The following is a 23,905-nucleotide window of genomic DNA, read 5'->3' as shown; positions in this document are numbered from 1 at the left end:
TCTAGGCGCTTCAGTCCGGAACCGCGTGACTGCTACGGTCGCAGGTGCGAGTCCTGCCTCGAGCATGGATGTGTGTGATGTCCTTAGGTTAGTTGGGTTTAAGTAGTTCTAGGTTCCAGGGGACTGATGACCTCCGATGTTAAGTCCCATCCGTTGTGCCACTTATTAGGGCGTCTTGGTATGCTGATGATGTATGGAGTCTGAGAGATAGTTTTTTAAACGCCTTAGTGCGTTGGACTGATTTCTACGTGATCCCTACAAGGGCGATAGATAGGAGGTTGCAGTACATTCCTAGATTCCTCACTTGCAGCTGATTCTTGAAACATTGTAAGTCTGCGTCTTTCTTCAAGCGTCTGTCACTTTATTCTTTTCAGCGTCTTAACAACGTTGTCGCGTAGGCGAAACAAACCATTACCTGTTGAATATCCCGTTAGTACTACATATTTGGGATGAGTCCCGCATATTTGAGCGATGTTGTAGGGTGGGTCGCTTGATTGTTTTGTAAACAATCCCATTAGTAGTCTGACTGCGTTTCTCTAATGTCCTCCCGATGGGCCGCACTTTACCGCCTACCTCGCTTAGGACTGAGCCTATATGATGGTTGTTTTTCTTATCCCTACAGATTGCTCCACCGAGGTATTTTTATGAATATGCTGATCGCAGCTGTGACTCATTGATATTGTAGCCACAGGTTATTCGCTCCTGAACATTTAAACCAAGTTCATGGCATTTGCAACACTTTGAAATATTATTCTGGCTAAATAAGTGTGTAGTTTTTATCAGATATCTTAGTTACAGATAACAGCATCATTAGCGAAAAATCTGTGGCTACTATTAATACTTGACCTGGAGGAAAGGAGGGTATGACACGGGCGGCGAAGAGCGCAAATGAAGCTGCGTGTTGTTGTGGCCAAGCGTCTGCTGTTGGCAAGAGTGGCACCTTTGCTCACTGCGGGTTTCGCGGTGACGAGTGTTGGTTGCAGCCCTGAACATTGCTCGTTATAAGCTACTTCGGGAGGACACACAGCATTCGGCGTGTCCTCTGCTGTTGAAGTTGCAAGCAATTTGTGTCCATAGTGGTGCGGGGTTGGAGTCCGGTCTGACCTTTGCAAGTACTGGACGCGGTGGGGCCTGCTGGATGATACCTGTGGGTTTCCGACTGAGAGTAGTCTTCGTTACATTCTTCTCTAGGCGCTCTGTAGGCAAGCGTTTGTCAATGGTCGCTGGATTTTACGAGAAATCACGGCGAACATCCGATTAGTGTTCACGTCACTTGGTGTCGCGTGGTGGCTATTTCGACTCCGCATCCTGGTTGCCCGTTGTTATACATATAAATGTGTTATTTATGGAGGTTTTCCCTGGTACTGCTTGAGTTCAGTTCTGTCAATGTGTGTGGGCTTGTGGCTATCACTATTCCAAAAAGTGATTCAAATGGCTCTAAGCACTATGGGACTTAACATCTGAGGTCATCAGTCCCCTAGACTTAGAACTACTTAAACCTAACTAACCTAAGGACATCACACACATCCATGCTCGAGGCAGGATTCGAACTTGCGACCGTAGCAGCCGCGTGGTTCCGGGCTGAAGCGCCTACAACCGCTGGGCCACAACGTCCGGTCTGTCACTATTCCAAACTGATTTTAGAATGTAAGGGTACAGAGTGGGTAGGGAGTCGGTGTTGAGCGGAAAGGTATAATAAATTTATTAACGCTTCTAAAAACAAATTTATTTTTAAAAAGAATAACATTAACAAATTGCCTCCAGAACTGAAAAGACTATATTTCAATAACACAACTGATACCAGAAACATCAAAACAGCAACAGTATAAAATCACTTCCTCTTAGTAAAGAATACAAAATGAAGTAAAAATCGCCCGCATCTCGCGGTCGTGCGGTAGCGTTCTCGCTTCCCACGCCCGGGTTCCCGGGTTCGATTCCCGGCGGGGTCAGGGATTTTCTCTGCCTCGTGATGGCTGGGTGTTGTGTGCTGTCCTTAGGTTAGTTAGGTTTAAGTAGTTCTAAGTTCTAGGGGACTGATGACCATAGATGTTAAGTCCCATAGTGCTCAGAGCCATTTGAACCATTTTGAAGTAAAAATCATTTACATTACAAACAGCAAAACATACGCTCAAATGAATATGTCACAAATATCAACCATCGGCTATTGCCAGTAATTATCAAAACGCCATTGCCTTCGAAATATCCAAAATGACTGACAAAGTTGGTTCAAATTTATGATCATAGAAGCGGAGGCAGAGGCAATGCCAGTAGCAACAATTCCTCCTTCTCTACTAACAGATGACGGCGGTTGCCGTTACCGCAGTACTAGAAATCATTACAAATTTCAATCATGGTACGAACGCCTCTTTAACTACACCACAGTTAACAAGAGATACAATCACCCATCCTGTAACACAGAGACAACTCGTTCATTACTTTGTAAAAATTAAACATACTACAAACGAATGTTATGCAGGAAACTTTGACTTGACTACTGAGGCATAAAATTTTTCTTTAGTTTATTTATTTATTTATTGTAGATGCAAACAATTTAGTAACCAGCTCGAGCTCGTGATACCAGCCAACAGGTAACTATAGACATGCCTCAGACATAAGGTAGATAAATTAAAGAATTTTCACAGACTATAAAGTACAATTCGTAATTCAGAACAATTTCATTTGCATTCTATACCCTTACATTCTAAAATTACTTTGGAATAGTGACAGCCACAAGCCCACACACATTGACAGAACTGAACTCAATTAGCACCGCGAGAAACCTCCACACACACACACACACACACACACACACACACACACACACACACACACACACACACACACATATATATATATATATATATATATATATATATATATATATATAACAACGGGCAACCAGGATACGGAGTCAAAATAGCCACCACGTGACACCAAGTGACGTGCACACCAATCGGACGCTCACAGTGATTTCTCGTAAAATCCAGCGCCCATTGACAAACGCTTGCTTAGAGAGCGAAGAGAGAAGGATGTAACGAAGATTACTCGCAGTCGGAAACCCACGGATATCATCCAGCAGACCCCAACGCGTCCAGTACTTACAAAGGTCAGACCAGACTCCAACCCGGCACCACAATGGACACAAACTACTTGCAACTTCAATAGCTGAGTACACGCCGAACACTGTGCGTCCTGCAGAAGTAACTTTTAACGAGGAATGTTCAGGGCTGCAACCAACACTCGGCACCGCGAAACCCTTTGTTTTATGGGTTTACTAATACACAGCGTCACCGGTTCAGATCCGGTCCAACTGTCTCGGTGGACAAGTGAGAGGAGACTGAAAGCAACGGCTGAATAGCAGCCGAGCATAGCACATTGAAGGTGTGGCGGTGGAATTTTAAGTTCCGTGCAACCCTCCGACGGTGGAAGTACAGAGAAGGGGTGCAGTAATCATTTTCTCCAGGTCGCCGCAGCTCTTAACTACCTTCTCCTCCGATCTGCCCTCTACCGGCGACAGTAACGCTCCATGTGCTCTTGCGGCCAAAGGGATTCTAAATCCGCGGGAAGTACGCGAAATTAAACACGAGCACACGACACAATACTCTCTGCAAGGTTCTAATGGGACCGGTTGGTGGGACATGTTCTGAGGCATCAAGGGATCACAAATTTAGAATTGGAGGGCAGCGTGGAGGGTAAAAATCGTAGAGGGAGCCCAAGAGATGAATACACTAAGCAGATTCAGAAGGATGTAGGTTGCAGTAGGTACTGGGAGATGAAGAAGCTTGCACAGGATAGGGTGGCATGGAGAGCTGCATCAAACCAGTCTCAGGACTGAAGACCACAACAACAACAACAACAGGTTATAAATATAAAACTTGAACAACGGATGTCCTAACACTCCTTTCTGCGGTACGCCTTACGTTATTTCTATGTGAGTCAGTGACTCTCGATGCAGGATTACACGCTGCGTCTTGTCTAGCAAAAACTCCTCAATCCAGTCAAAAATTTCACTAGACAGCCCATAGTATCGAATTTCCGATTGAAGCGTACCTGTCACAATCAGCACTGTAACTGAACCTACCAGGTGCTCAGGTGTTGCGTGGCTCTGATGGAGGACTCGCACTGGGATTGAAATTTTCGTTGGATCAAAAAAATTTAGTTTTTTCCGCTATTTCTTTAAACTGTTCTTGGCCAATTCAGGGATAGTGCCTGAGGAACAAACAGTGGCCGTTTTGGCTCCCTATTCTTCAGCAGCTGACCTCATGTAAATAGCGAATTGAAATGTGGAATTCCTGCCATGTTAGGAATGACACTCTCTACATGAACATCTGCGTGGCGGAGCGGACAGCTACTCGTATAGGAAACGCAGAAGGTCAGCAACTAAGCGGCTGCTGCAAACCAGTTCAGCCTCACCTCTAAAAAAAATGAGAACGTCATGATGACTCTGCATCGTCCATTCTGCAGAAGCCTAAAGCAATTCATCATCCCTTCCTACCACTCATATATTGTGCTATGTTAGTTCCATGGTTAACAAATGTTAGACATTGAGCGTATCTTTCCGCTCGGATTCTCTGACCAGTCAGCCACGAGGTGTCACCGTCATACTTCAATACTCTCTTACGGTTGTACATGTCTATACTCTGTGTAACTGTGCTTTTAGATCACCAGGTCTTATGCCTACAATTATAAATATTTTACGTATAAATATTTTTTTCCATTAATTTATTAATATTATTTTTATTATTTTAAGTCAGGCCAATCAAGCTGTGCATCATGACGTTTAAACACAGAAGCTGCAAAATAAAGGGTGTCCCATATAAAACCGGTACGCCTGACGTACTGGTTGCTTGTGAAGTGGCAACACTGCCGCAAAAGGGTACTACACCGCACTCTCAGCCTCTCTTACAAACAGGTAAATATGTGGTTTCTACCGTTACTACACTACTGGCCATTAAAATTGCTACACCAAGAAGAAATGCAGATGATAAACGGGTATTCATTGGACAAATATATTATACTAGAACTGACATGTGATTACATTTTCACGCAATTTGGGTGCACAGAACCTGAGAAATCAATACCCAGAACAACCACCTCTGGCCGTAATAACGGACTTGATACGCCTGGGCATTGAGTCGAAACAGAGCTTAGATGGCGTGTACAGGTACAGCTGCCCATGCAGCTTCAACACGATATCACAGTTCATCAAGAGTAGTGACTGGCGTATTGTGACGAGCCAGTTGCTCGGCCACCATTGACCAGACGTTTTCAATTGGTGCGAGATCTGAAGATTGTGCTGGCCACGGCAGCAGTCGAACATTTTCTGTATCCAGAAAGGCCCCTACAGGACCTGCAACATGCGGTCGTGCATTATCCTGCTGAAATGTAGGGTTTCGCAGGGATCGAATGAAGGATAGAGCCACGGGTCGTAACAGATCTGAAATGTAACGTCCACTGTTCAAAGTGCCCTCAATGCGAACAAGAGGTGACCGAGAAGTGTAACCAATGGCACCCCATACCATCACGCCGGGTGATACGCCAGTATGGCGATCACGAATACACGCTTGCAATGTGCGTTCACTGCGATGTCGCCAAACACGGATACGACCATCATGATGCTGTAAACAGAACTTGATTTCACCCGAAAAAATGACTTTTTACCATTCGTGCACCCAGGTTCGTCGTTGAGTACCCATCGCAGGCGCTCCTGTCTGTGATGCAGCGTCAAGGGTAACCGCAGCCATGGTCTCCGAACTGATAGTCCATGCTGCTACAAACGTCGTCGAACTGTTCGTGCAGATGGTTGTTGTCTTGCAAACGTCCCCATCTGTTGACTCAGGGATCGAGACGTGGCTGCACGATCCGTTACAGCCATGCGGATGCCTGTCATCTCGACTGCTAGTGATACGAGGCCGTTGGGATCCAGCACGGCGTTCCGTATTACCCTCCTGAACCCACCGATTCCATATTCTGCTAACAGTGATTGGATCTCAACCAAGGCGAGCAGCAATGTCGCGATACGATAAATCGCAATCGCGATAGGCTACAATCCGACCTTTATCAAAGTCGGAAACGTGATGGTACGCATTTCTTCTCCTTACACGAGGCAACACAACAACGTTTCACCTGGCAACGCCGGTCAACTGCTGTTTTGTATGAAAGATCGGTTGGAAACTTTCCTCACGTTAGCACGTTGTAGGTGTCGCCACCGGCGCCAACCTCGTGTGAATGCTCTGAAGAGCTAACCATTTGCATATCACAGCATATTCTTCCTGTCGGTTAAATTTCGCGTCTGTAGCACTTTATCTTCGTGGTGTAGCAATTTTAATGGCCAGTAGTGTATTATCTATTCTTTTTCAGTTAGTTCATTGTTACTTGAATTTCTGAGGTGAGGCGTGCCGATTTTATGCGAGGGAGTCACAGCAACCGTGCGAGTGCAGGACGTGGGCACATGGTGACTTTGGGAGGTTTGGGTCTACCTGGAGGGCATGCTCGCGTAGCAGGAGCTGTTGAGACGACCGCTAGCGTAAAGCGCGAAATCCAGGTTCCAGCCCCGTCCAGGCACCAACTTTCATATTCGTTAATAAACTGTACAGCTGAAACCTAACCATACTCGCAATGGCGAATACATTTCTTCTATTTCGTACATATGTAGTCCATAGCAGTGTCAGTTCCTTCAGACACGCATGCCTGTCCGAAGGACATTCCATGGTACACCTTGAAAACATACAAATTGCAAAATAGGAACACAACTACTGTTTTTCAGCATACATTAGGAGAACCGAAGCTTTTTCTGTATTCTCAAATGAGCTAATGTAACTCACCAGCAACATGTCCTTGCACAATGGCACTCGTAAGGACATGCATTAAATCGATCATTTCGTTTGTGATTCGTTAATGTTGTAGTCTGGGCTAATTTAAGGCATTTTCGTATTGGTTCCGATTTCCTGAGAGCCCAGCTCACAAGAGGTGTCGAGAAACGTCGACGAAGATATCGGATAATGATCACGGAAGTAAAAACAGATTTTATGCCTTATACACTGAAATACGAGTATAAATATTTTTTTCTTGACGCAAATCATCTGCAGGTTGTAACGGGAAGCGTGAAGTGAGTTGCTACAGGTCACAGTACCGTGTCTTGCAGATTACTAACTAGTTTAAGATGCAGATGTTCTATCTCCACCACAGTTTCAGTTAAAAAATTCAGTCATGTCCAGATAAACACGGCATAAAAAAGGGCGTTTAAATACAAATACTGGATGTATCAAACAGAATCATCCGATTTGACACTTCTATGTTGCTGAAACTGATAAACATATACAATGAATTTTGGTCTTGAACGGAAAACTCAAAAAGTTTTCTTCGTACCTTTTCATCGGTGTTCAGTATGCCTCCCTTGAGATTCACGGCGTTTGTCAATGCGGTATTCAAATTGTGTCCACATTGCAGCGAGCATGGCTTGAGTTACAGCTTCCACAGCTGCTGTTACGCGATGCCTCAGTTCATTCATTATTGTTGGTAACGGAGGCACATAAACACAGTCTTTTATAAACCCCCACAAGAAATAATTACATACAGTCTGTCCGGTGACCTTGGATACCAGTAATGTAAGGTTGAATCAGTAATCGGCCGGCCGCGGTGGTCTCGCGGTTCTAGGCGCGCAGTCCGGAACCGTGCGACTGCTACGGTCGCAGGTTCGAATCCTGCCTCGGGCATGGCTGTGTGTGATGTCCTTAGGTTAGTTAGGTTTAAGTAGTTCTAAGTTCTAGGGGACTGATGACCACAGCAGTTGAGTCCCATAGTGCTCAGAGCCATTTTTTTTGAATCAGTAATCGTTTGATTTATAAATTCCCGCATTTCCAGATGCCAGTGTGGCAGGGCCGCATCCTGTTGGTAAATGAAGTCGTTCGAATCAGTCTCCAACTGTGGGAAAAGAAAGTTCTAAAGCATATCGAGATATGTGCTTTCTGTAACAGTGTTCTCGGCAAAGAAAAATGGACCATACACCTTTCCCCGTGTGAAACTGCACAAAACACGTTAAATTACGGAGAGTCCCTCTCATGTTGTACAACTTCATGTGGTTGTTCCGCACCGCATCTTCTCACATTACTACGGTTCACCTTTCCATTTCAACGGAATGTTGCCTCGTTACTAAACATAAAGCGTGGAAGAAAACTGTTATCCTCCATCCCGCCAACGAAATAGCGGAACTCCACACGCTGTTGTTTGTTACCTTCACGAAGAGCTTGCAGTAGCACAATTTGTATGGTTTTATGTGTAAATGTCGACGCAACACACGCCAGACGGACGTCGGGCGCATGTTAAGCTGTCGAGCTGCACGGCAGATTTCTGTGGACTCCTTGTGAAACTACGGCGCATGCGTTCGACGTCTGTGTCAGACACTCGGGGACGGCCCGGCGATTTGTCTTTACAAAAACAACCTGTTGCTCGGAGTTCTTTATGCAATCGTCTAATGCTCTGTGCTGTTGGTGGGTCCACACCATACCTAGTACGAAAAGTCACGCTGAACAGTTATTACTGACCCGCACTGCGCAAAACGTGGAACACAAAACGTTTTTGTTGTGCCGACACCATTTTTACTATAACTGAAGTAGGCGCACAGTGCTGCTACCTTACGGGAACCACGTAAAGCTCGGGAGTTTGGCCTACCCAACAGTACGTTGTTACCGCACATATCTCAAATAACGTAATAGTTATGATTCTATTAAATCTGCTGATTTTTTTTTATATAAGCTGTATATTCCACCAAACCCTTCGTGGGAAATAGTGGATTAAAAGGCAAAGCATCAGTACATTCTCCAGCAATGAGCCCTTGCGTAAAAATACCCTCGCTGTTACGAGTAAAGAAATCAAACAACCACGAACGTGTTTAAAAACTTAGATTTTTATATTGAGGTATTGGACAGACCGACAGACAGATTTTTTGTAGTATGCTTAAAGAAAATATGGTGGCAACAGGGAACTAAAAGCTGTACACAATATGCTATAAAATCTGAACATACAGTAAACAATAAACGAAACCAAGGACGAATCAGAAAAAAAGAATTGAAGTTGAGAGAGAAGCTTTATAACTTTAAGGTTTGGCGATGGCATTGTAAATTTGTCAGAAACGGCAAAGATCTTGGAAGATGAGATGAACGGAATTGGCTGTAAAACAGATATAACTGTGGGCATCCACGTTAAATCATGTAATGGTGAGAGAATTGGATAAGGAAATGATACACTGAAAGTAGTAGACCAGTTCTCCTATTTGGGAGCAAAATGACTAACGATAACCGAATAAAGAAGATACAAAATACAGGCTAGAAGTAGCAAGAAAGAGAGAAATTTTGTTACAACCGAATATAAGGAGAATTTTGCCTGTTTGTGTAGAGAGTACCGTTACATGGTTTTCAAACGTGAATGATCAACGGTACATACAAAAAGAAACTTTTTCAAAGTAGTGTGACGGAAGAATTCTGAAGATTGTACGGGAACATCAACTAATGACGAAGATGTACTAAAGTGAACTGTGGCGTATAGATTATTGGAAACATCCCAAACGTATTCTATGGGATTCAGGTCAGGATTCTGTACAGGCCAGTCCATTACAGGGATGCTATTCTCGTGTAACCACTCCGCCACAGTCCCGTGCCTTATGAACAGGTGCTCGATCGTGTTGAAAGATGCAATCGCCATCCCCGAATTGCTCTTCAACAGTGGGAAGCAAGAAGGTGCTTAAAACATCAATATAGGCCTGTGCTGTGATAGTGCCACGCAAAACAACAAGGGGTGCAAGTCCCCTGCCGGCCGAAGTGGCCGTGCGGTTAAAGGCGCTACAGTCTGGAACCGCAAGACCGCTACGGTCGCAGGTTCGAATCCTGCCTCGGGCATGGATGTTTGTGATGTCCTTAGGTTAGTTAGGTTTAACTAGTTCTAAGTTCTAGGGGACTAATGACCTCAGCAGTTGAGTCCCATAGTGCTCAGAGCCATTTTTTTTTGCAAGTCCCCTCCTTGAAAAACACAACCACACCATAACACCATCGCCTCCGAATTTTAGTGTTGGCACTACACAAACTGGCAGATGACGTTCACCGGGCATTCGCCATACCCACACCCTGCCATCGGATCGCCAACTTGTGTATCGTGATTCGTCACTCCACACAATGTGTTTTCACTGTTCAATCGTCCACTGTTTACGCTTCTCTCAACAAGCGAGGCGTCGTTTGGCATTTACCGGCGTGATTTGTGGCTGAGCAGCCGCTCGACTATGAAATCCAAGTTGTCTCACCTCCCGCCTAATTGTCATAGTACTTTCAGTGGATACTGATGCAGTTTGGAATTCCTGTGTGATGGTCTGGATAGATGTGTGCCTATTACACATTACGACCCTCTTCAACCGTCGGCAGTCAACAGACGAGGTCAGCCTGTACGGTTGTGTGCTGTACGTGTCCCTTCACGTTTCCAGTTCACTATCACATCGGAAACAGTGGACCTAGCGACGTTTAGGAGTGTAGAAAACCCGTGTACAGGCGTATGACACAAGCGACACCCAATCACCTGACCACGTTCGAAGTCCGTAAGTCACAATGTCTAATGACTACTGAGGTCGCTGATATGGAGTACCTGGCAGTAGGTGGCAGCACAATGCACCTAATATGAAAAACGTATGTTTTGTGGGTGTCCGGATAGTTTTGATTACATGCTGTATCTTTCACAAGTGCACAGAAGAAGCTACTTCGCATCAATTATCCATTTTATGTCCTATACAACCGCGTATTAGAGAGGGGAATATTGCAGTTTATAAGCCTCCTAAGGGCCCTAATCTCTTTTATCTCATTCAACGCTCAGTCTTCCTCGAATGCAGGCTCCCTAAATTTAGCTGACGGGCTTTCGCGATAGCTACGTCATCATACTTCTGAGGATTCCTCTTTAAGTTCCACGAGCATTTTTCTTATATTTCTGTGTTGTCTGTATCGATCTCATACAATATTAACAACGCATCTCTGATTTCCTTCTATGTCTATTGACATTCCTACTTGTTAGAGTTTCCAAATACATGACCAGCAGATTACCCTCATTACCGTTATGTTTGAAATCTGCTCTTCCATTTGGTTTACCTAATGCTGCGTTTACATAGTCGTTACATTTCGTACCACTTCTTGGTATTACAAAAAGTACTTACTACATACGTGTTCAAGTTTTTCTTTCTTTTTTTATTTTTGTTTTGTTTTGTTTGTGGACGGCCATACAGGGTGCTTACCACTAATCTCCTGACGGGATGATGTCAGGTTATCTCCCTTCTTTACCGGCATTATCTTTGATTTATCCATATTGAGACAGCTGTCATTCTATCCGCCAAGTGGAAAGTGTGTCGAAGTCTTTCTGTATTTCCTTATGATCGCCCAACGATAATACTTTTCCTGCATCAACGACATAGTCAGCGGAGGGTCTGATAACGGTGATAATCCTACCTGAGAAACTGTTTACGTATACTGAGTAAGTTAGAGGTCCTAATACGCTTCACTGAGGTACACAAAATGCTGCTTTCGAGTCTGTAGAACATTATCCATTCACTACAGTTCTATTGAGCAAAGATTCATCGAGGCGATTCCATATAGAAGTGAAGATACTCCGTATGACTTTTTCCTCTTTTTTTGCTAGGGATTAATACAAGTTTATAAACAAAAGAATAAACAGCAGGGATCGCCCGTGCAAACACCATCTCCAGAAGTTCCTAAATGCACAAGGAAAATACTTGGTTTTCTCAAGTCATCGATGTTGCTGGCACTATATCTGTAACTTTCTTACGTGCTGAACTCGGAACTCCGCAACTCGCCCTAAACTGCCCTTATCGCCAGCACGTAAGTTCTGCAACTAGCAGCAGACCTGAGATTTTCTCTTGGCCTCAGTAAGCCATATAGTAGAAGCGTAGCAATATTAAATTAAGCGTACTATTACTTTTATAATACAAAATGAAGAAAAAGGTAAATTGTTTTCATGAATAGCCTAACTGAAACGGAGTGATGAAACAGTGTTTGAAGAAAAGAAACGTAGTAACGAGCCTAAGTTGCAAGTACTTCTGATCCGAAGATGTTCGTAAGCGAACGACAAAATCTGTTGTATCAAACACACTTCAGATAGAGCAGTCTGTGTATTTCAACATTTTTACATGGCACGGTTCTGTTCTGGATGAATACTTCACTTCCTCTTCACGTCAGTTTTTGGTACAGAATCAGAGTCGAGCCACGCAGAGTGGCCGCGCGGTCTTGGGTGTCATGTCACGGATTGCGTGGCTTCTCCCGCCGGAGGTTCGATTCCTCCTTCGGGCATGGGTGTGTGTATTGTGCTTAGCATAAGTTAGTATAAGTAGTGTGAAAGTCTAGGGACCGATGACCTCAGTAGTTTGGTCGCTTAGGACTTCACACACACTTGAACATTTTGAGCCGGCCGTAGTGGCCGAGCGGTTCTAGGCGTTGCCCTCGGGAACCGCGCGACCGCTACGGTCGCAGGTTCGAATCCTGCTTCGGGCATGGATGTGTGTGACGTCCTTAGGTTAGTTAGGTTTAAGTAGTTCTAAGTTCTAGGGGACTGATGACCTCAGCTGTTAAGTCCCATAGTGCTCTGAACCATTTGAACATTTTGAACCGGAGTCGACACAATTTAGCTGAATGTAATGGTCTGTTGGTATTCTTCTCTAGTTACAGAGACATAAATGTTAGCCTATTAAACAAAAAGTTACAAGAAGAATTTGTCGTTCCCCGAAGTGCAGAGGTTCAAGTGGTTCAAATGGCTCTAAGCACTATGGGACTTACCATCTGACGTAACTTAGAACTACTTAAACCTAACTAACCTAAGGACATCACACACATTCATGCCAGAGGCAGGATTCGAACCTGCGACCGTAGCGGTCGCACGGTGCCAGACTGTAGTGCCTAGAACCGCTCGGTCACACACCAATAACTGTTAGTGTACCTTTTCTCGATCTATTATGGAATGCAAAATTCGGGGAGAAGGGTTGTTCGGCCCTTCATCGAACCTTCTTCAACCTTTACCGAATTGCGGAATTCTGACGTGTGTGTGTGTGTGTGTGTGTGTTGGGGGGGTGGAGGGGGAGGGCGGACAGGGGTCGGCGGTAGGGGGTTTGTGGACCCTTCTCCGATCTTTTATGAACTGCAGAATTCGGGTAAGAGGACTGTTGGACCCTTCATCGAACTTTCCTCCACCTTTATTGAACTGGGGAATTTGGGAACAGCTGTTGTTAGACTGTTATTCAACCTTTCCTGAGTTGCGGATCTGTGCCCGTACGCGAAGAGGGAGCATACTGTTGTATACAAACGCGCCGGCCGGTGTGGCCGTGCGGTTCTAGGCGCTACAGTCTGGAACCGCGTGACCGCTATCGTCGCAGGTTCGAATCCTGCCTCGGGCTTGGATGTGTGTGATGTCTTTAGGTTAGTTAGGTTTAAGTGGTTCTAAGTTCTAGGGGACTGATGACCACAGATGTTAAGTCCCATAGTGCTCAGAGCCATTTGAACCATACAAACGCAGTGGAGCTTTCCCGCCATCGGTTTCTGCAGTAAGCGAGTAGCGTTTCCAGAAACCGTGACAGTGTTTCGCGGACAGTAACTGATGTCACGTGTTATGTTTACTGAGGTGCAGACGGCGCAGCTGTAGCGAACGGATCACAACAGTCTGCGGCGGCTAGAGCAAAAAGATGAGGGGGTGGTTGGGGGAGGGGGGAGGATTGGAGGAAAAGGATGCCCGCAGCTGGCTTCGAAGCGCGGCCAACCAGACGGGGCGTAGCGCGAGTTTCCTGGTAAGGCGCCAGCCAATCGCGCGGCCGGAGCAGGTAAATCAGACGATCATCCGGGGGCAGTGCTCCTCGGAACCGGTTCCGCGTCCGACTTAGCCTCGAGGACACTCGCCGCCGCTGTTGTGATGGCGTAACACACTTTCGCCTCGACGCACGATTCTGCACTAGGCTTCCTTTCAGGAGTCCCTCCGCCGCTCGGGTTCTAGAAACTGCACTTGGCGCATACATTCAGACAGTCAAATTTCCACCCACCAATACTCGAATGGGACACAAAATCAATAATATTGGCATGAGTACCCTGTATATAGAGTAGTGCGTAGTATACACCCTAGATTTAGATGTAGGAGAAGCAAATTTCACAAGGAGTGCCGTAACATTTCGGATTCCGTGTTAAACTGTAGGCCTCCTCTCACCGGTTGGATAATTCGGGTAGGTTATGGGCACGCAAGACGCCGAAGTGGCGCCCAAATGAAAGACTTGCACCAGGCCAGTAAGCCACAAACCGCAGCACTATTGGTAATCCACATTCTTACACAGCATGAAATAGCAGTCAACACGCGCCCAGCATTGTACGAGTTTGGTGTCCTGCGTGTTGTCATATTTTACGTACATGTTGGAACGTCCTACAGGTCTTGAACTACATACAGTATTGGTGTTATTCGAGAGTTAGTCGATACAGCATTTTTCACTTTCTACTTTACTTTCATTTCCTCAGACGCAGATCCCAAACGGGGTGTGGGGGCACGTCATGGAGATCATGTTTTCTCCTCCAAAGAACATTTTACTACAGGTGTTTGTATTTTCATACAAGTAAATTTCCAAATCTTTCAGCTAACTGTAAAGTAGCACAGAAACTATGGCACATCAAAACGGCAACAAGTGCAGGAAAATTACAACCTGTGTACATCACCGAATATGGGGCGTTCCAAAACGATCGTTACAACTTTGATCATGTATATCACATGACTAAAATCTTGAGTAACAGAAGAAATACTTCAGCCGATACACGAAAGAAGGAAGAACAAAAATGTTCACGAAAATTCAGGAATACAATTCACTTAGGAGTGAAGTAAACAGGAAGCGCCCGGGAAGTGAAACGGCCGCATGTAAAACGTGAAGAAACATAAAAAGAAATAGTTGTCGGAAGGACTGACTCAGCATACAGAAAAGTCAAAACAACCTCCGGCAACATTAAAAGCAAGGGCAGTAACATAAGGAGGGCAATGGGAAATCCACTGTCAAATGCAGAGGAGAGAGCGGATTGGTGGAAAGTGTACATTGAAGGCCTCTGTGATGGGCAGGACTTGTCGACGTGTAGCAGAAGAAACAGGAATCGACGGGGAAGAAATAGGGGATCCAGAATTGGAATTTAAAAAGGCTTGCGAAAACTTAAGACCAAATAAGGCAGAATGGAAAGACAACATTTCATCGGAGTTTCTAAAATCATTGTGGGAAGTCGCAATAAAACGACTACTAATATTGGTGTGCAGCATCTATCAGACTGGCGAAAACCATCATACTTTCGGAGAAACATAATTCACACAGTTCTGAAGACTTCAAGAGCCGACAAGTGCGAGAATTATCGCACAATCAGCTTCAACAGCTCGTGAATCCAAGTTGCTGGTAAGAATAATATACAGAAGAACGGAAAAGAAAATTGAGGATCTGTTATATTACGATCAGTTTGGCTTGGGAAAGGGATAGGCACTAGAAAAGGAGTTCTGGCGTTGCGGTTGATAATGGAAGCAAGACTGAAGAAAATCAATACATGATCATGGAATTTCTCAACCTTGGAAAAGCTTTTGTCCCTACCGTTCAAAATATACATCGTAGAAGCAATGACAGAAAAAAGGAAGATTCAAGGGTGAGAGTAACATAACAGCGAAAGGGTATCAATGATAAGATTTGCTGATGCCATTACTATCCTGAGTCAAAGTGAAAAAGAATTACATGATCTGTTGAATAGAATGAACAGTCTAATGAATACAGAATATGGACTGAGAGTAAATCGAAAAAAGACGAAAGTAATGAGAAGCAGCAGACACGAGAACAGCGAGAAACTTAACATAAAAATTGGTGATCACGAAGTAGATGAAGTTAAGGAATTCTGCTACCTAGGCGGAAAAACAACCGTGATGGACGGAGCAAGGAGGATATGAAGAACATACTAGCACAGGCAAAAAGGGCATTCCTGACAAAGAAAAGTCTGTTAGTAGCAAACGTGGGCCTTTGTTTGAGGAAGAAATTTCCAAAAACTTACGTTTGGAGCACAGCGTCGTATGGCAGCGAAACATGGACTGTGAGAAAACCGAAACGGAAGAAAGTCGAAGCATTTGAGTGTGGCGCTACAGAATAAAGACGAAAATTAGGTGTAGTGATGAGGTAAGGAATGAGGAGATTCAGTGCAGAATCAGAGAGGAAAGAAATATATGGAAAACACTGATAAAAAGAAGAGACAGCATAATAGGACGTGTGTTGTAACATCATGGAATAACTTCGATGGTACTAGATGAAGCTGTAGAGGGTATAAATTGTAGAGGAAGACAGAGGCTGGGATATATCCAGAAAATAAGAGAGGGCGTAGGTTGCAACTGCAACTCTGAGATGAAAAGGGTGGCACAGGAGAGGAATTCGTGTCGGGCCGCATGAAACAGTCAGAACACTGTTGACCCAGTTCCTGCCATCATCAGATGTCAAAAAGCTTAAAACTTATAAAACAAAACTGTGCTTCAGTACTAAAACCTATGCCTAATATTTACAACCATCGCGGACACATACACCGAATTATTTTCCTTTATTTGCAATTCGATTGCCTAAATTCCGAAAACAAGGATAGGCAGAAAGGTGCAGTTTGCAGCGTAATGTACACACACACACACACACACACACACATACGTACATACTCACATGTATTTTTTCAGTGACGTAAACTACAAACCGCCGTTTTTCGACATGTGTTATTCTAGAATGAGATTTTCACTCTGCAGCGGAGTGTGCGCTGATATGAAACTTCCTGGCAGATTAAAACTGTGTGCCCGACTGAGACTCGAACTCTGGACCTTTGCCTTTCGCGGGCAAGTGCTCTACCATTTTTTTTTTACCTCGATGGGGACAGCTAACATGTGTGCCCCAACCGGGACTCGAACCCGGGGTCTCCTGCTTACATGGCAGACGCTCTATCCATCTTCTTCTTTTTTTTGTTTATGGCAAGTGCTCTACCAATTTTATTGTTTTTTTTTGGGGAGTGAGGGGTTTTTATTTATTTTATATGAAGGAAGGTAGGAGAAACAGAAACCTTTATTATTCACAAAATAAACATAGTACATCCTGACAAATGATAACTGTCCGGGAAGGAACCTCGCTGCCGTCCTACCATGCAGCATGAAATAACAACAAAATCAAAGTGGGGCCACCTCCGGCACCCTAAAGAAAAGTATTTATGGATATGAAAACAAAATTTGAAGTACATCCATTTGCTAACTGTTCAAGCCTGTGTTTTTCGAAGGTCGCATACTCGCATAGTGTTCTTAGTCGTTCATATTACTTGGTCGGTTTCACAACGAAAGCACCGCCGCTCATCTTTGCGCACCCGACACACCCCAAGTATATGGCGGGTCCGCAAAAACCGTTACTAGGAAATTGGCATACCAATCCTTGTACTTTTGTAGCCGTAATAGTTTTGTGTGTCCATCTTGCAAGTATTGCCAGTAATCCAGGACGTTCAGTAAGTTCGTACGTGTGTCTCTATAGATGTAATGGACCGTCATACCTGTGATCCACGCCACTGCGTTCGTCTTATGACGCGGAAAATACGTTTCCTCTGGAAAAAAAGACTATGTCAGAACAGACTGCTGTGTAGATAGTGCGCCGCATGAACGCTATTATCTTTCTTGCGAGAGTCCAGACAGCCAATGCCTCGCCGCAGACCAGTCGATGGTCGTCCGTATCCAGCACGCCGCATTGTTGACACAAGGGCGAATCCGCCAAATTTATTGCGTACTTTTTATCATTTGTAGGGTATTTTCGGTTCACGACAATGTACCATGTGGATCTGACTAATGTAGGTAGGTGGGGGTGGTGGACCGTGCGCCACACCACGTGCCAATTAACAGCTGGATGTTTGCGTTCCACCCTATTCCGGGCGATCTGTCGAAGAAGCAGATGGTACACGTCCTTCGATGTCGACTGTCGGGTCGTCGGTAAACGCTCTCGAACGTAACTGTGTTCCACGATGAACGTGCGCACATACGTTAAAGGAGGCGATATATGGCCGACACTGACTGGAGGAAGATGCGATGTTGGTACGAGTTCTTCGATGATCGTCCCCGTAAGCGAGTGATTCCTGTTGCGCCACCGTTTGAGCATAGTATTAATATACATGGCACGCGCCTTCTCGTGCACGTTCACTAAACCAACGCCCCCCTCTCGCGCTGGGAGGGTAAGCGTGTTGTACTGTACTTTAAAGAGTTGTCCCAGGCACACATAGTACCCACAAGCCGCCTGAATCCTCATAGCCATCGTGCGCGTCAAGGGGAGAAGGTGTGTCAGGTGGCACATCATGGGCGCGAGATAAAGGTTGACGAGTAACACTCGCTGCAGCATATCCATCGACCGTAGGGCGTTTAGTCGTACTCTGAGTAACAGTCTTCGGTAGTTGTCCGCAGCCGTTCTCGCTGTCTCTTTATGAAAGGTGATACCCAAACAGCGGAGGGTTTCCACCGCAGGTAAGGGTCCTTCCGTTCCTGGTTCTAGTCCACGCCCCACATGCATGAATTGTGATTTTCGGTAGTTGACTACACCTCCAGCTGCCATCCCATACGTCTGTAGCCAATCCAGTGCTGTTTGAGTCTCCCTCTCATTCCGTACGAGGAACACAATATCATCCGCGTATGCTTTGCATTTGAATGATAAATGCCGTAGGGAGATCCCGGTAAGACGGCGGCGAAGGCCTGCGAGGCACGGTTCTAAGGCGATCGCATAAAGGAGGATCGACGAGGGGCAACCCTGTCTCACTGATCTTAAGATCTTAAAATACTCAGTTCTCCCTCCGTTGACCACCATCGCTGATCTGGCGCCGTGCAACAGCCGCATCACAGCATTGGTCAATAATGGCGAGACACCCATCCTGTTCATCACCGCCGCGAGGTACACATGATCCACGCGATCAAAAGCATGATCGAAATCTACTGCAACCATCGCCCCCCGGAGGCGGCATGCAGCCGCGAGGGCGACGACGTCACGATAGTCTCCCAAGGCTGTGTGGATATTACTGATGCCGCCAAGACAAGTCTGATCGGCATGTATTCGATTCTCCAGCGACTGTTTGATACGACTTCCCAGGATGCGCATGGAGATCTTGTAGTCACTATTAAGGAGGGTCAAGGGGCGATAATCACAAGGCCGTTTGCCACCACGGGGCTTCGGTATCGGTATCATGAGCCCTTCCGTGAATTGAATGTGAACCGGTACTTCTTGCCGCAGAAGCTCATTAAACATACATAGCCACATCGGTGTCATAATGGTCACAAAGGCACGGTAAAATTCCAACGGGAATCCGTCTGGACCTGGGGACTTGTTGCAAGCACCTCGTGTAATCGCTTCCTCCAGCTCTTCACACGTAATTTCAGATAACCCGTCCGCTTCCCCGTTCACACTCGTCGCGTCTGGGATCTCTTCCAGGACGTTCCCCAGCTCCCTCTGACCCTCCCCGTTGCTCGCATAGAATCTGCTAAAATGATCCGTGAACGCCTGTGCTATGCCCCTTTGTGTTGTAAAACGACGGCCATCGCCGAGATCGATCTCATGTATTAAATTCCTGCGTCTTCTTCGTCTTTCCTTTATCACATAATGGATCGAGGGAGCCTCGTTGGGCAGGAAATCCTGCGACCTCGCGCGTATCAATGTACCTGCCATCCTCTGCGTCGAAAGTTGTACCAGCTTCGCCTTAACTCGGTGGACGGCCGTCTGGCGTTCTGGTGTAGGTGGTTGAGCTAACAGTTCCCGGAGAGCCGTAAAGTAAAACTCAGTGGTCGTGCGCTGCCATTGAGAAACCTCCTTCCCATAACTTATTAACTTCCTCCGTAAAGCTGGCTTCGCGCACTCGATCCACCACTGCAGGACAGAACCGAAAGAATTTCGTCGACGGAGGCAGCCATGCCACGCGTCCTCCACCATGCGTCGGCATTCTGCATCTCGCAGATGGGAGACGTTCATCTTCCAATTACCTCTCCGTCTCCACACCTGCTGTCTATCAAGGTTAACGGTACAAATATATGCCTCGTGGTCTGTAAACGCTGTCGGCCATATATCTGCGTCCACCGTCGACATTGCTAACGTAGATCCGGTCCAAACGGCCCGCGGAGTGGCTAGTAAAAAATGTATATCCTGGTTGGTTGCGATATTTCAGGTCACATGTATCGACTAATTCCATCCCGTTGATCAGCTCCCTAAGTTCTTGGCTAGTTGAATAGTTAGGTTGTTGGTCCTTTCTGTCGAGCACACAATTAAAATCTCCACCGAGTATGCAACCATCGTATCGTCCCTGGAACAACGGTGTAACCTCATGGGCGTAAAAATCTGCTCTGTCCCTTCTCTTATCCGAGCCTGACGGTGCGTATATGTTGATCAAAAGTATTCCACCTATGGTCACGGCCTTACCACGGGCAGAAGGCAAATACTCTACTTCGTCTGCACGTATCCCTTCCTTTAATAGTATAGCTGTGCCAACGCCTCTCTCGTCACACGGGGAACAGTAAATGTCGTAACCGTAAAAGTACGAGGGGGGGAAGTACCCGAACTTCTTGTAATAGTGCTATGTCTAAATCCGCAGCCTTTATCATGTCACTGAGCATCTTGATTTTTACCGGCGTCCCAATGCTATTGTTGTTAACAGACGCTATCCGATAAGCTTGTTGCATGGCGGTCAACGTAGATAGGGTACCGTACGGTCGCTAATTTTGCCGTACATAGGCTGCTGTCGGATTAACGTCCCCCGCCGTCCCCTCATATGCTCTGCCATTATTCCGTGCACTCTGCCGGTCTTACACCGGGAGAGTGCGTGGGGGCAGTTCCTCCGGCATCATCTGTTCCCCACGGGGGTGGCTCTTCTGACCAGTACCCTAGTGTCCCATCGTTATCGTGCGGTGCAGGCGCCGTAGCCTCCTCAGTAGCCTGTTGCCGTCTATCGAGCTCCTTCGCTGTGTCTGGAGCATCGTCAGCGGTAGGTCGTGCCGTCGTCCCGCTGGCCACCGTTGCATCCACGCTAGGCAGTTCTTCTGTATCCATGGTCGTCTGTTCTGTACCCGTAAACTTCTCAGAATTGTCTGCTAGATCAGAGTGGTCGTTCTCCACCGTGAGGCGGCGCTTCTTCCGGCGTTTCGGTGATCGCTGTTTACGTTGCCGGGACTCGGAATCAGAGGTCAGCATGGTCTCCAGTTGTTCGTGGGGGGCGTCGGAATCGTGCGCCATCGTATTATCGACGTCTCCAAGTGCCTTATCGGAAGGGGCCGCAAGCGGAACCGAAGAGAGGGCATCCTGTGACTGCTGCAGGCGGTCCAGCGCAACGTCGTCTTTCTCTGGCTCGCCACGATCCGCCTCTGTCTGTGTGTTCTGGTACGCGTCTGTCTCGCGGCCCACGTCATCGCGTAATGCGGCGACGTAAGTCATGGGGAGCACAGTCGGATGCGGCGTGAGGGGTGGATCATCCCGTGGCAGCTGTAATAACCTTCGTTGAGCACACTCAGAACGTGTGTGTCCCTCCTTCCCACATCCAGAGCACGTCCTTGGTTGTCCGTCGTAAATGACAATCGCCCTACAACCGGCGATGTACAAGTATGACGGGACGTGTTTTCGGAGTTAGATCCGTATTTGTCTGACGCCATTGAGGACAGGATACGTCTTGAAACTCGCCCATTTTTCAGCCACGTGGGATAGGACCGTTCCGTAAGGACGCAGGGCGTCTGTCACCAATTCTTCTGGCATTTCGAATGGAAGCTCAAAGACGCGGATCGTTCGGAGGCCCATGCCGGCGTGTTCAACTGTTACCGCTCCAACATTCCCGTTCGAATGACAGAAACGAAGTCCTTGTCGGTGTCGAAGTAGTAGTTCGTCACAAGCCGCTTCATTGATGAGCAGACCACGCTGCTGACTATAGATAAGTGTATTCCAACTAGAACGTCAGGTTCGATTTTCACCTCGTCCCGTAAATAACGTTCGATCTCGTAAGCCTTCGGTCGAGCATATACGTTAACAAAACTAAATTTCAGTGTCGATTTGCGGAACGACAAGGCCATGATTCGTTCTATGTATAACGCGACACACCGCTACACACTTAACGTAAACACCTTTCGCGCAGACGTGCGGCAGGGACGTAAACGCCGTCCGAACCGCTGCGCCGCCGAAGGCTGACTGAGTCACAGCCTGGGGGATGGCTAAGCCATGTCTCCGCAGTATCCTTTCTTTCAGGAGTGCTAGTTCTGCAAGGTTCGCAGGAGAGCTTCTGTAAAGTTTGGAAGGTAGGAGACGAGATACTGGCAGAAGTAAAGCTGTGAGGACCGGGCGTGAGTCGTGCTTCGGTAGCTCAGATGGCAAGTCGGCATTCAGCCGTGTTACCGTGCGGACGGGCTCGGCGCGCCGGGCAGTGCTCCGCAGGTGTTGTTGTTTACCCGCTAGCTCGCGGTCGCGTCGTTGTATTGCCGTATAGTACCTGTACCGACCCGACATGGCGTTCTCATATCGAAAAGCTACAATCAAACTAACGTTCAAGGCATCGTACACGAGACCGAAGGCCCATGAAATTGGTTTCTACGAGACATCATGCACATCGAACCACAAGAACTGATAGGAATTCATCTATCTATTGTAACCAGCACAGTGTACCTCAAACTGATCGACGAAGCGGCCTGCGACAATTACTCCAACGATCTGCAAACGGCTTTCGCTTCTGTCACGCAGACGGTAACGTGAGCGTGGTAGGAGTTGACCATGCTGGTCTGGGGGTGCGTACCGTGCGCATCTTTGAACTACCGTTCGAAGTTCCTGCCAACCTAGTCGTTGATGCGCTGCGGCCATACGGCACAGTTCTGAGCCACACAGAAATGGAACACATTCGAAACGTACCCTGTCCTTAATTGGGTACGACAAGTGCGCATAGAACTTAAGAAGCACGTTCCATCATATGTTTTCGTTGGTGGCTGCCGCGCAATTGTTATATATGATGGACAACCGAGGACCTGCTCGGGCTGCGGCCAGGAGGGCCATGTTAGAACTGAGTGTCTGCAGCGTCGCCTCGTTCAGGTGCCCCGCTATGACCTCTCTCCCGCTAACATATGTGGAGGAGGCACGACATGATGTGATGGATGATCAAAACCTGCTACCTCCTCAAGCCGCTGCCAGCTCCGTTGGAGAGTCAGCGCCGTCGACGACGCCGCAGCCCAACGGTGCAGAGGTTCCTACAGCCTCTGCCCACCGCAGCGTCGTGGGCACCCAGCCACCGTCACTGTCGGGATCAGACACAGGGGTTCCTAGCGACCGAGACTGTGTCGAGCCGCCCGCATCTCGTGGTCGTGCGGTAGCGTTCTCGCTTCCCACGCCCGGGTTCCCGGGTTCGATTCCCGGCGGGGTCAGGGATTTTCTCTGCCTCGTGATAGCTGGGTGTTGTGTGATGTCCTTAGGTTAGTTAGGTTTAAGTAGTTCTAAGTTCTAGGGGACTGATGACCATAGATGTTAAGTCCCATAGTGCTCAGAGCCATTTTGTGTCGAGCCCCGCCCTGCAGTGGACGTCGAATCTCGGACCCGAAAGCAAAAATCACCCAAGCGACACAAGAATAGGCGATTGTCAGCTGAAGAACAGGACAGGGATGTGAAGCCGGCGGAAGACATCGACTTCGTTGACTCGCCCACAATTGCAACGGACTCCAGTGGCATCATTCACCAGAAGGTGCCTGAAGACAAGGAACACTCTCCTAAATCTGGTGGCCCAGAAAACGAGGCGCACTGCGTCGACTCCCAAAATGTGGGCTCCTGTGAAAGCGACCAGCCCCCAATGACATCACAATCGTCTCTTGGTGATTGGGCAGACGATATGGAGGCAGA

This window comes from Schistocerca nitens, chromosome 7 (genome assembly GCF_023898315.1).
Source record: "Schistocerca nitens isolate TAMUIC-IGC-003100 chromosome 7, iqSchNite1.1, whole genome shotgun sequence".
NCBI classification, from domain to species: Eukaryota; Metazoa; Arthropoda; class Insecta; order Orthoptera; family Acrididae; genus Schistocerca; species Schistocerca nitens.
This window is presented reverse-complemented; position numbering follows the sequence as displayed.